The sequence below is a fragment of the Schistocerca nitens genome, chromosome 1 (genome assembly GCF_023898315.1).
Source record: "Schistocerca nitens isolate TAMUIC-IGC-003100 chromosome 1, iqSchNite1.1, whole genome shotgun sequence".
NCBI classification, from domain to species: domain Eukaryota; kingdom Metazoa; phylum Arthropoda; class Insecta; order Orthoptera; family Acrididae; genus Schistocerca; species Schistocerca nitens.
Genome location: NC_064614.1, coordinates 1122335868 through 1122348417, shown reverse-complemented (window position 1 = coordinate 1122348417; position 12550 = coordinate 1122335868). Strand labels below are relative to the sequence as shown.

General features: G+C 40.3%; 1 protein-coding gene across 1 annotated transcript in view; it reads right to left on the bottom strand.

The window, feature by feature from the left end:
- LOC126199206 (lysosomal alpha-mannosidase-like) overlaps window positions 1-12550 on the bottom strand; it is a 125282-nt gene that overhangs the window by 86584 nt on the left and 26148 nt on the right. The window lies entirely within an intron of this gene.

Genomic DNA, 12550 nt, shown 5'->3' with positions numbered 1-12550 from the left:
ATTATTCATTCTCTCTGAAAATGTGGGGGCTGATTTCATAGCTTTCTCTATACTAGTGAGTCTGGGTTAAGCACATTAACTAACTAAAAAATAATAAACAAAAAAGAAATTAATTCACTTGATATTGCTTTTAATTGTATTATATACAGTGAAAAATTTGGTATGTGTGGCAGATTAAAACTGCCTAATGGGCATAGACTCAGATGCCTGCTTTTTGTTGATAGTTTGCTCCCAGCTACACCTGAACGCATCTTGTGGATTGACTTAGAGGACAAAATAAACACAGGCTTCTGTCCTTTTCTGGTGCTGTGTGTCCCACATTGATGGAGGGTTTACTTGTTTGATTATTTATTTTGAAAGATTATAATTTTTATGCCAGGTACCCCATTTCAAATGAACTAATTCACAGATATGGTGTTAATCTTAATTTGAAGGACATGTTACCATTGTATGGGAGATGTGAACAACATAAAAATCAATATATAGTTTTTATCCATCTTCAGCAACTGTATTTGTATTTATTGAAATAAGTGGCAACCAGTTACACAAAAGACATTTTATTCCCTTTACCAGTTTCGATACCTAGTGACCGCCTTCAGAAGGCTGTACAAAAAAAGTCTGCCACAAATAGTAGAAATTAAGTGAGAATAAAAAAATTTAAGAGGGAAAATTTAAAAAATTTAAAGATAAAAATGGTACACACTTATAACTATCACATTATTTGTGAGTGTCAAAAATAAGATGCATGTAGCAAATTGCTGTGGTCCTAAAAAAATACAAGAACAACATGTAATACAATAATGGATCCATAGATGCTTGTATGTGGTACCTAGCGCCAGCACAAAAATGGTATAAGAAAGCCAAACAACAAGTGCAAACATCATGACCAAAGTTGTGCTAATCGGCTAATGACACGCAATACTTGAAGTTGGTCTCAGGGTGGGGTAAAAGTTTGATAAAATAATAAAACAAAACCTTACACAATTGCAGTTGTCATAAGGCATAAACGAAAATGTAAGTGTGCATTAAGCAGTATAATTAGCAATACATATATAAACACTGATGATAAATAAAGTAAGAGGATTCCAATGACAAATGGCACTATGGATGGGAAGTTTGGGAACTAATCTCAAAACAGCTGTAGTGAGGTCAGTAGCAGAGAAGCTATCAGCAAAAGCCAAGTGTGAAGTGCATCACAGGGCTGGAAACTGAAACCGTAATAAGTGGAGAGATAATCCTCAATTATTGGCTAATATTAAGTGTCAGGAAGTAAATTATAGAAGAAAGGAAGCATGGGCACAATTGTATACATATATTATACTGAAGACTATATTGTTTAACTATAACAGAAGGATGCCAGGAGAGACTGATGTGTGTATGTCTATTACTACACTACAGTGCAGAAAACTGTAGTGTGCAAAATTATGTTCCATGCTGTGAAAAATGACAGCAGTGCTTAGAACCAATATGATGAATTGCACATTATGGCAGTTTTGAGCTTGCAGTGAAACTGTTGTGCCACTTCATTGATGGCTGGATGGTAGCTTGTAGTGTGAAGGTGGTTGCATCCACACAGTAGTAAAAGTTCATAGAGAAGATGGCTTTCAGTCTACTCCCACGGTAATATCTTGCTGAAAGCTAAACCTGGACAACTTTGCATGCACTAGTGCCGTTATGACTGACTCAGCAGATATGTCTTTGATTACAATGACTTCTCAGCACCTGATAAAATGATCAATGATCATGAGCGAATGACTTTCTCCCATGGAGTATGGTAGTGACTCTATGATATCCCCATGCATGTGAAAAAATCTTGCTGACACAGCATTGGGAAGTGAGCAATATGCATGAAGATGTGCCTGTTCCAATGTGTGACAGTGTTTTAGTAGTCTGGACCACTTGACTGTGGTAGAAACTAACTTGGCTGTGGGTCATATTCTTGGAAGTGTTAGATTATGTAGGGTCACTGCTTTCCTTTCACTACATCACACCAAATATAGTCTGGCACATTTGGGATAGAAACACATCTGAGATGCAATGCTGTTTGCTGTTCCTGTATAAGATGGCACAAGAGAAGATTTTCTTATTCCTTTGACATTAACTTTGCCCAGTGAATGGAGTTTCAACTGGCACAGTTCTGAAATAGGCAACCTGCAACCAAACTGTCCACTCCTGCTATGTGACACACATCAGTTGAGAACTGTGCAATATACTTGACCTGGCTGCACTGCTATTGTGAACTAAGATCTGTATCTTACTGAAACATAGCTGCTAGTAGCCAATGGTCTGCAGAAATTGCAAAGTGTCTCCCTTCAATAGATGTGTGGAAATGCTTGATAGCTAACTACATAGCAAGTAACTTGTGATAAATAGCACTCCATTTTTGCTGCTTTTGAGTCAGATTATTATACATAAAAGCTTGAAACTGCCATTTTCCATCAACTTTTTGTTACAGAGCTGCACCCACTGCTGTCTGGCTTGCATCTACCACAAGCAGTAAAGGGGTGCTCAGTCTTGTGTGTCCCAGCAGCGGTACCTATGATAGATGTTTCTTTAGGTCATGGAAAGCTGCTTCAGCGTCTAAAGTCCACTGTATTTTACTGATCCTGTAGTATTTCTGCTGGTGAGTAATGCTGTAAGTGGCTCTTTGATGGCAGGAAGTTTAGGCAACTGATGTTGGTAATAGTTCAGCATGCTTAGGGATCTGTGAAGCCTCTTGTAAGTTGTGGGAAGGGGCATTTTTGTACTGCTTTGACCGACACAGGCAATAGTGACAACACTGCAACAGAGACCAAATATCCCAGGAATTTAATCTAACATTTCTGCGACACACATTTTGATTCTTTAATATTTATACCATATGCCTGTGGGTATCAGAAAAGCTGTTCACATCTGTGCAATATGCTACAGAAGTAGAAAATACTAGAATGTCATTCATATAACAAAATACAAGTGGTATACATTTGGAAGTATCTTATGCATTAGATGTTGGCAAGTTTGGGTAGCATTTCTGAGGCCAAATGTCATAAAATTGCACTTGAATAAGCCAAATGGTGTGATCGCTGCTGCTTTTTTCAGATGGAGTCATGGGAATTTGGGAAAGCTTGATACCGTCTATTACACTGAATGTTTTGGCATTGCTAATGGTACTGTTAAAATCAGTCAAGTTGGGTATTCTAGCACTGGAATTGTGTTGGCATTGAACACCCTATGGTCTCCACATACTCGCCACGAATTATCTTTCTTATGAACTCCATGGACTGAGGAGGCCCATAGATTATCTGATCTGGTCACAATACCTGCTTTCAGTAGTCAGTCAAACTCTATTTGCACTACAAGTAGGATTTATGGAAGCAGACACTGTGGGTGGAATGTGAAGGGTTCTTCATGTGGCTTGTGGACGTGGTGTTGACTGTTTTGTGAGCATTTCTTGGTGGCACAGGTGGGATGGTGAGTGCTCAAAAGCCTTGAATCAGGGAATCAAAATATGGCTCCTCAGATAATGCTATGACATTGCCTACAGTACACAAATTGCTAATATTCATGGAGTTCACTTGCATGACACACAGACACATGTGTGTCCCATGTTGTGGTATGAAATTGGATCAAAATATTCCAGCTCCCATGACACGGTAAGGTGCTGGACAACTTTGTGTGGATCAACATACTGCGGCTCAAATGACGCAGTAGAGGTGCTGGATATCTTCGTGCAGAAAGTCTCTGGCGTGTCGTACTGTACTTGGCTGGGCGTGGAAGATGTTGTAGATGAAATCTTTCCTGTGGATACTGGAAACAACTGGCTACTGACCATGTAGGGTGTAAGTCAATAGTTATGTAAAATGTCTTCTCCCGTTATGTGATCAGGCACGTCTGAAACCACAAAAGTCCATGGTAGCTGGAAGTTGGGATTCAGGTGTAATGCTAGGTAGAGATTCTAGAGTTGTTGACTGTAGTAAGCACATGTTGCATTGTTGCTGTCAGTGTGTGACCAGTCATTCTTGGATAGATCCTACTTTGAAGTTGTGTCACTAAGAAACTCTTCATCCTGATGACTGATCCTACATGAACAATTGCTGTGACTGGTTGACAGCACATAACGTGACATTCACACATCTTCTTATCACACTGTGGTCTGGGCACTTGCGCTGTTGCTGTACGATGTTAGCTCTCTTTGATGCCCATCACTGAAGTTTGGATAGTTGCTGGGCTGAGAGCACTGATGGGCACAATTGCTGAAGCATCTATGCTACCAGCAATATTGTTCCAGCGAGTTCTGTACGATGAAATTTTTCAGTTTCTTCCCAACAGCGACTTTGTAGCTGCTGTTTGTACTTGCACATTGAATTTTGCCACTTGTGATGTTAGCTACTCCATGGTGGCCCCAGTCGATGCTTGTTGCTGGTGTGAAGTATTCATGAGTGTTCTGGGGGCAGTGATGTCCACTTCCAAAACTAGGCACATTCTGGGGTCTCCGCATTGGCTGTTGTTGATTCTCGCACTTGCTGGAACTTCACTTAAGTTGTTTACAATCGTGTCTGGGTTCTTTGCAATGGCAAGTCTGTCTGTGCTGCAATGACTGTGGATGTTGGTTGGAAGTTTACAAAGCCATAAAGTACACAAAGATTGTTCAGACAGATACTCATGGCCTGCTAATGTACGCAGAGCTTTGAGTGCTAGTGACAGAGTTTTGTTTGACACATTTTAATCTCCAAAAGTTTTTTTTTAATTGCAGCTCTGATTATAACATGTAATGATGTGTGAGAGCTTCTTTCAGTGCAGCGTAACTTTATTGTGACAATGTTTCTTCTATTTCCCCTATCACTTCTAAATCCTGATATAAAATATTAAATCTACCAGTGGTATTGGACATCCTACACTGTTGAAATATTCATTCGGCCTGCAAGAACCAGAGCTGAGATCACATCAGCCAGAATACAGGAAGCCTAACATCTCCACATCATACACATGTGCTCTCATATCGTCCATTTTCATATATCATTCCATATTGTGGCAGATTAATAATTGCAGATGATGATCCTGAGTCAAGCAGTAAGTATTAGTCCATCTTGATTCCAGTTTCCAGCACTTGTGTCGATGAGTCCGTCGTTCCCGAAGATATGTTCACATTGTCATTATTTTTCTTTTTTGGGGTCACCCCTATGGCATCGTGTATGTTACATTTTTTCCACATAAATTTTTTGCTCAGTTATCTTACAAATAAAATTTCTTGGACTCACATAACATATAACGAAACGAGTGGAAACAACTGTAGACAACTGTAGCCATGTTGCCTGCAGCAAAGATATGAGTACCTCTGTATAGTTCATGGTGAGTTCACTCACTCATTGTGGTGAAGTGGATTGGGGATGTCGCCAAGCTATTTTTATATGATCTTCAGTTTCGAACATCCTTTGCCAAAGAACTAAATCAGAAGTGGTACCAATGAGCCCTCAGTTGGTTTAAAAATGCTAGTTAGAGCCTACCTGGTAATCACTTTACCAGTTCTTACACTACCCTCACGTGATTGACGCGCAGCAATAATACCTTCTTGCTCTTCCTAAACTTTTCGTCTTAGACTTAACTTGTACTTGTTACCATGTCCTGTCAAACTGCTTCTGAATTTCTAGGATTGTCTGAACACTTTTGTCTAAAGTCTGCACAGCACTGACGCCACTGAAGATAGCTAGACTGAAGGCAGCGGCATCAAAATTTTGTAGTGTCTACTGCACCTTTTCACTGATTTACAAAGTTTGTATGAGTTATATCTTCCTTGCACGCTGTGTGAATCCTTAGTGGACACAGGAGCGTGGAACAGATGCCAACCATGAACAAGGGACTCAAATATTAATTTATTCTATAGCTAATATCTAACTAAAACAATGTATGACTTCGTTGCTGAAGCAGCAGCGTCAGTTGACCCCGCGAACACGCAGAAGTGCCATAACACGACGTGGCATGTCTGAAATAGTGCTGGATGGAACGGACACCAAGAATCCTAAAGGGCTGTCCATAAATCCGTGACAGTACGAGGGAGTGGAGATTTCTTCTCAACAGCACATTGCAAGGGATCCCAGATATGCTCAATAATGTTCGTGTCTGGGGATTTTGGTGGCCAGCGGAAGTAAAGAATGGTTCAAATGGCTCTGAGCACTATGGGACTTAACATCTGAGGTCATCAGTCCCCTAGAACTTAGAACTACTTAAACTTAACTAACCTAAGGACATCACACACATCCACGCCCGAGGCAGGATTCGAACCTGCGACCGTAGCGGTCACGCGGTTCCAGATTGAAGCGCCTAGAACCGCTAGGCCACAACGGCCGGCCCCAGCGGAAGTATTTAAACTCAGAAGAGTGTTCCTAGGTCTACTCTGTAGCAATTGTGGACACGTCGGGTGTCGCATTGTCCTGCTGGCATTGCCCGAGTCCGTCAGAATGCACAATGGACATGAACTGATGTATGTGGTCAGACAGGATGCTTACGTCCGTGTCACCTGTCAAAGTCGTATCTAGACGTATCAGGGGTCCCATACCATTCCAACTACACATGCCCCACACTATTACAGAGCCTCCACCAGCATAAACAGTCCCCTGCTGACATGCAGGGTCCACGTATTCATGAGGTTGGTACACGCCCAACCGCTCGCTACAAATTGAAAAGTGTTTCATCCGACCAGGAAACATGTTTCCTGTCATCAACAATCCAATAGCGGTGTCGACGAGCCCAGGTGAGGTTTAAAGCTTTGTGTTGTGCAGTCATCAAGGGTACACGAACGGGCCTTCGGCTCCGAAAGCCCATATTGATGACGTTTCGTTGAATGACTCGCACGCTGACGTTTGTTGATGGCCCAGAACTGAAATCTGCAGCAGTTTGCTGGCCGGTGTGGCCGAGCGGATCTAGGCGCTACAGTCTGGTACCGCGCGACCACTACGGTCGCAGGTTCGAATCCTGCCTCGGGCATGGATGTGTGTGATGTCCTTAGGTTAGTTAGGTTTAAGTAGTTCTAAGTTCTAGGGCACTGATGACCTGAGAAGTTAAGTCCCATAGCGCTCAGAGCCATTTCAACCATTTTTTTGCAGCAGTTTGAGGAAGGGTTGCACTCCTGTCACGTTGAACGATTCTCTTCAGTCATCGTTGGTTCAGTTCTTGCAGGATCTTTTTCCGACCGCAGTAGTGTCGAAGATTTGATGTTTTACCAGATTCCTGATATTCACAGTACACTCGTGAATTTCGCTACCTCCAAAATTCTGTGTCCCATCGCTCGTGCGCCGAATATGACACCACTTTCAAACTCACTTAAATCTTGATAACTTGCCATTGTAGCAGCAATAACGGATCTAACAACTGCGTCAGACACTTGTCGTTTATAGGTGTTTCAGACCGATGCGTCGTCTCCTGCCTGTTTACATACATATGTATTTGAATAAGCATGCCTATACCAGTTTCTTTGGTGCTTCAGTGTAAAAAAGTACAAGTAAACCAAAAAAAGTAGGGACCTGAGGGTGTCCTGTCGTTAGGATTGCCATATCTAGCTGGGACCTCGTTGGGGCACTCTTCAGATGGGGGTGCAGAAATAAAGTAAAAAATTTATTAAATATAATTACTTTTTATTTAGGACACAATTAAACGGAACTTGTTGCGGCAGAAGTAGTTGGTACACTATATTTTTCGGAAGATTTCATCTTTTTCAACAAGTCTTTATTCCCTTTAACGTATTTATAAAACTCCATGCAAGTCAGGCTGTAGTTAAACTGGCGCTGTTAAGATTGATTCCACAGTCCCTGGCGGCCGTCGATTTCTTTTACTGGCCGATATCAGTGAAAATACTCTTCCCACAGTGGCGCTATGTGCGGGAATAGAAAACAAATACTCGCGTGATTTTAGCAGTTGGCATTTGCGTTCAGGATTTTCGATTTCATTAGGAAAGTAAATCCACCTTTCTTCCACGGAGTGTTTAGACTACTACTTTTCCGAGTCACGTATAGTTTCTAAAAAGCTCTTTATATACCTATATTCCTGAAAAGAATTGTTGCCTGAGAACTTCACACCACTTTTGGTCAGGTATGTAATAGTGTTTTCAATCATCATCCAATCTGGGATTTCTCATTGCGTCATCCAATCAAAGACTTGATATTTACTAAACAGATGGCGTTACTTCAGTACTTGGGCCCATTTCGTAACAGTGTTTTGTGAAATCGGTACAAAATTTGGTCTTGCACAGGATGTCGAGGCAGGAAGCTCCTTAAAGGTGACTGTCTCGATATATCGGGGCGGATGGCAACCATACATGTCATACTGATGTAGGGGCAAGAGGCAGTTATAGAAAAGTAGGGACGATCCGTACAAGATCGGTACAGGTGGCAACTCTAAAGGATATTTTCTTAACTGATTGTATTACAACACTCTACATGAAAACAAGAGTGACATTCCTTTCATTGATTCCTGACAGTTCTGCAACAGTTTGTAAAGCTGGTCCATTTGGAAAATCAATTTTTGTTTAACTCTTAGCTTCCCAGGTGATTTTTTTTTTTGACATTCTCTGTTCCAAGTGCAGTCTAACATACTGCTATGTTTAAATAGCCATAAAAATTGCATTCAGCCGTTTCAGTGAAGCAGTTCAGTTTTTTGTGTAAAAGATTACATTAATACCACACAAAAAATATATTCAAATAAATTTTAAAGTTTATTTTTACGAAAAAACGCATTTAAACAAAAAACCACAAAGTCAACATAATATTACATAATAATGTTAATGCTATGAAAACTCAAATATCTTGCACTATAAATTTTACTTTTTGATATATTTTTATTGTTTATTATACATGTAACAATTAAAACATAAAAAAACACCCTTAAAATATTGAAAAAATTAGACTCACACTAATAATTTTTAGGGTTTTAGTTTTCTTTGCGAAGGTCTTCTTTGCACTCGCTTGAAAGTTTTGTAGAGAAATCAAGTTAGAGTGGCTTCTTGCAACAATGACAAATACACAGATCAAAAAAAGTTTTGCATAACCCCAGTTCTCAGAACTCCTGACGTTGACTGTGATATTGTATCACAGACACAGTTCCTTAGACTGTTGAGGGATATCACTAAGCCCCCCCCCCGCCCCCCCCCCCAAAAAAAAAAAAAAAAAAAAGATGTAAACAACCATGCATGAGCAGCGCCTATTAGCAACGCCACCTAGAGAGAAGGCCTGAGTGCTCCCTTCGAACAGCATGACGAGTAGCCAAGAGCAGTCATAACAAAAGGAAGCGAGAAGTGTGTTATAACGTTGTGCTGTGCATGGGCGTATGTGAATGCAGCACAACGTAACTGTTTTCGAACGTTTTAACGTTATGTATGTGATGCACAGTTCGAATTTGTGTTAGTGACAGACAAAATGCCGTACAGATGTTGTGTGACCGGGTGTAAAGGCAATTACCCGACGGGACCGAAAGTGCAAGTTTTTTCATTTCCAAAGGAAGAAAAATTATTAGAAAAGTGGAAACGGGCTATCCCAAGGGAAAATTTAACAATCAGCAAAACAACAAAGGTAACTAATTTAAGTTCATGTACGATTATACTGTAATATAAAGTAAATAATGTGAGCCATAACCTTAAATTTATACATCCTCTGGCACTTACTGTGTTAATCTTTGGAGAGTATTGTATTATTATTGTTATTACCGCCACTAATGTACCTTAAATTCTGTAAGGGGAAATTAAAGCTAAAAGCGTGTTCATTGCAATTTTGATTTTCTACGTTCTCGCTGAATTCTCAGAAGTTAAAGGACACTAAACGCCAATTTCTGTTGAGTTATGAGCGTAACACTAATATTTACTTGTTTTTATTTCCTGTCCGATTTTAGTTGTTTGCTTTCCATGAAAGTGAAGCCTAATATGGAACAAGAGCGAAGCATTATGTGGTTCAGCGTTTTCCACATAATGTGTTTAAAGAGATTGTTTTGTTATTGATTTAGAAAACTGCATTTGAGGAGTTACATTACTATGTCAGCAGACCTGCTCTTCTAAATCTAACAAGGCGTTGTGTTTAGCAGGTTTAGATGTTTAGGCCTGTTAGCTTTTCACCATGTTTATCATAGCTTCATCAACTGAAGTTATACATGTATGCAACTCTCTGTGATTTTAAATAGGCTACTATAGTGAGAACTGGTATTGGTCTATAGTTACCTTGTATGTCCCTGTCACCATTTTTGTGTATTGAAAGTGTAACCATAATTTTAAGGCATTCAGGGAAAGGATTATCAACAATAATTTTATTTACAAAATGAAGCATTGGCTTTCTAATTTCCATAAGTATACATTTTAGAACCGAGTTGCTGTGCCCATGGTAGTCCTCTGTTCTGGAGCTGTTCAGCTTGTTTTCTGAGTTGGGAAGATCTGTAGCAGTAGTTTTTCTCCAACTGATTCTTTTATTTGTTTTACTCTGTAATTGCAAAAGGAACGCCCCCACATAAGATGCATCATCACTTTGTGATACAAGGAAACTTTCAGAGTTCACAAAATATTCATTGAAGTTAATTGGGATAGTGATTTCTTCCCTTCCTATGTTTGTTTCACTTTTTATAACGTTCCAGGATGGTTTACATTTCTTTTTAGAATTTAAAATGTACTCATTAGCTTTGATTTTTACTGCTTTAATTTCAAATATGTACATTTCTCTCAAGCTTATAGAGTTGTTCTTGTTCTTACAACTGTCAGCAGTTACGTTCTTCACCAGCAGTACAATATCCTCATTTTACTGAGTTGTGGTGTGGGTAAATTTTTTAGTGTGTGGTTAGTGATTGTGGTATTGCCAGTGTGTCATCTTTAGAAACAAGAGAGCTGTTACTGCCTAGTGTGTGCTTCATGATGGAAATGAATGTGTAGAAGCTGGTCAGTATAATGGACCATTCAATTAGTTTGAAGTCATTTCTCATTCTTTCAGTGTTCTCTTCATTGAGAATTCTGTATTTAGTTAACATCTTGAAATTATCAGTAGATAGTTTTCCATCTTCGAGCCATATGCCATCATGTCATATATTCCTAATTTGATGGTATCACATTCTGCTTATTTCTGCTCATTGCCATGCCATGCTTCCATCCTGGTTGGTTTTTTATTTAAGCAACATAAATTCATTGAGCTTACCACATTCAGCAAATACCATTTTTTCTCTTTACTTTGTGGCGACGTCATTTATCCACTGCGCCAAAAACAGCGGGTGAAAGCTGCAGCTGATAGATATTTATCTTTGCCGTAGTCGGCTTGGTTACGAGTTGTTTATTCTTGTTAGTTTTTGATCTGTGCTTGAAAAATAAAATGTTTTCTCATCTCATGAAAAAGCTGTTACTTCCTAAAATATAAAGGCTCCCATAGTGGTGACCCCGAAAAATCGTAGCAGAAGCATAAAGAAAATATATATACCGACGAGAATAATGAATTCAGAGACAAAAGCATGGGGCAGTGGAATCAAGATTGAAGACTACAGTCTGTTCGACCAAGGATCGCGGTCCACGCCCTTTGATTCGCCACAAAACGGAATGACAGATGTTAACGCAAAAGATGGGAGTACCTACGCATGACACGGAAATGTTAAGCTTTCCGCGTTCTGGCCGACGCGCCCCCCAGCTTTGGTTTACGCAGGCTGAATGCATATTTCGGCAGCGTGGGGTGTCTAACAACATTGACAAATTTAATATAGTGGTTTCAGATCTAAATTTAGAAGTGCTACAGCAAGTAGAAGAAACCTTGTCGTAACAAAATTACTTTGTGCTAAAGGAAGCTCTCATACAGCATTATACGTTGTCACCAGATTTGCGACTACAAAAAATTTTCGCATACGAAGATTTGGGCGACAAGACTCCGTCACAAGTACTCAAAGCCTTACGTACATTAGCCGGCCCGGAACTCCTACCTGAAGAGTCTTTACGTCTAATATGGCTTCGTAAACTTCCTGCCAACATCCGTGCCGTCATTGCAGCAGAAACAGACTTACCATTGCAAGTCTTAGCAAAAAAGGCAGACACCATCGCAAACACCTTAACCGAAGTTTCTGCATGTTCCGAATTCAACTACAGCCAGGATAGAGGCCCAAGAACGTGTAGTGTGATGGAATCTGACGTCAGTGAGCCAGGAACATGCAATAATACTTCCCAACAGCAGTGCTCATCGACCGAACCCACCATACAGCAACTGGCAGCACAAGTGGAAAAACTCAACGTGCAAGTAACTTCACACCACCAGCAGCTACGAAGTCGCAGTTGGAAAAGACGAAGAAATGCTATCCAACAGGATTTGACAGATCAATGGTGCTGGTACCACAGACGCTTCGGTAACACTGCCCGTCAATGTATTCAACCCTGCAGCTACCCAAACTTAAAAGGCGGGCGTTAAGGGGCGCTAACGTTCGTCAACAACATAGGCGCCCGAGTCATAGCGTGATTCAAAGAGGTGAAAACGCCACGGTATCTGCAGTCAACCAATCACACCGATTGTTCGTGTTGGACCTCTCTTCAGGTGAGAAGTTTCTGATTGACACAGGTTCAGAAGTCAGTGTTTATCCAAGA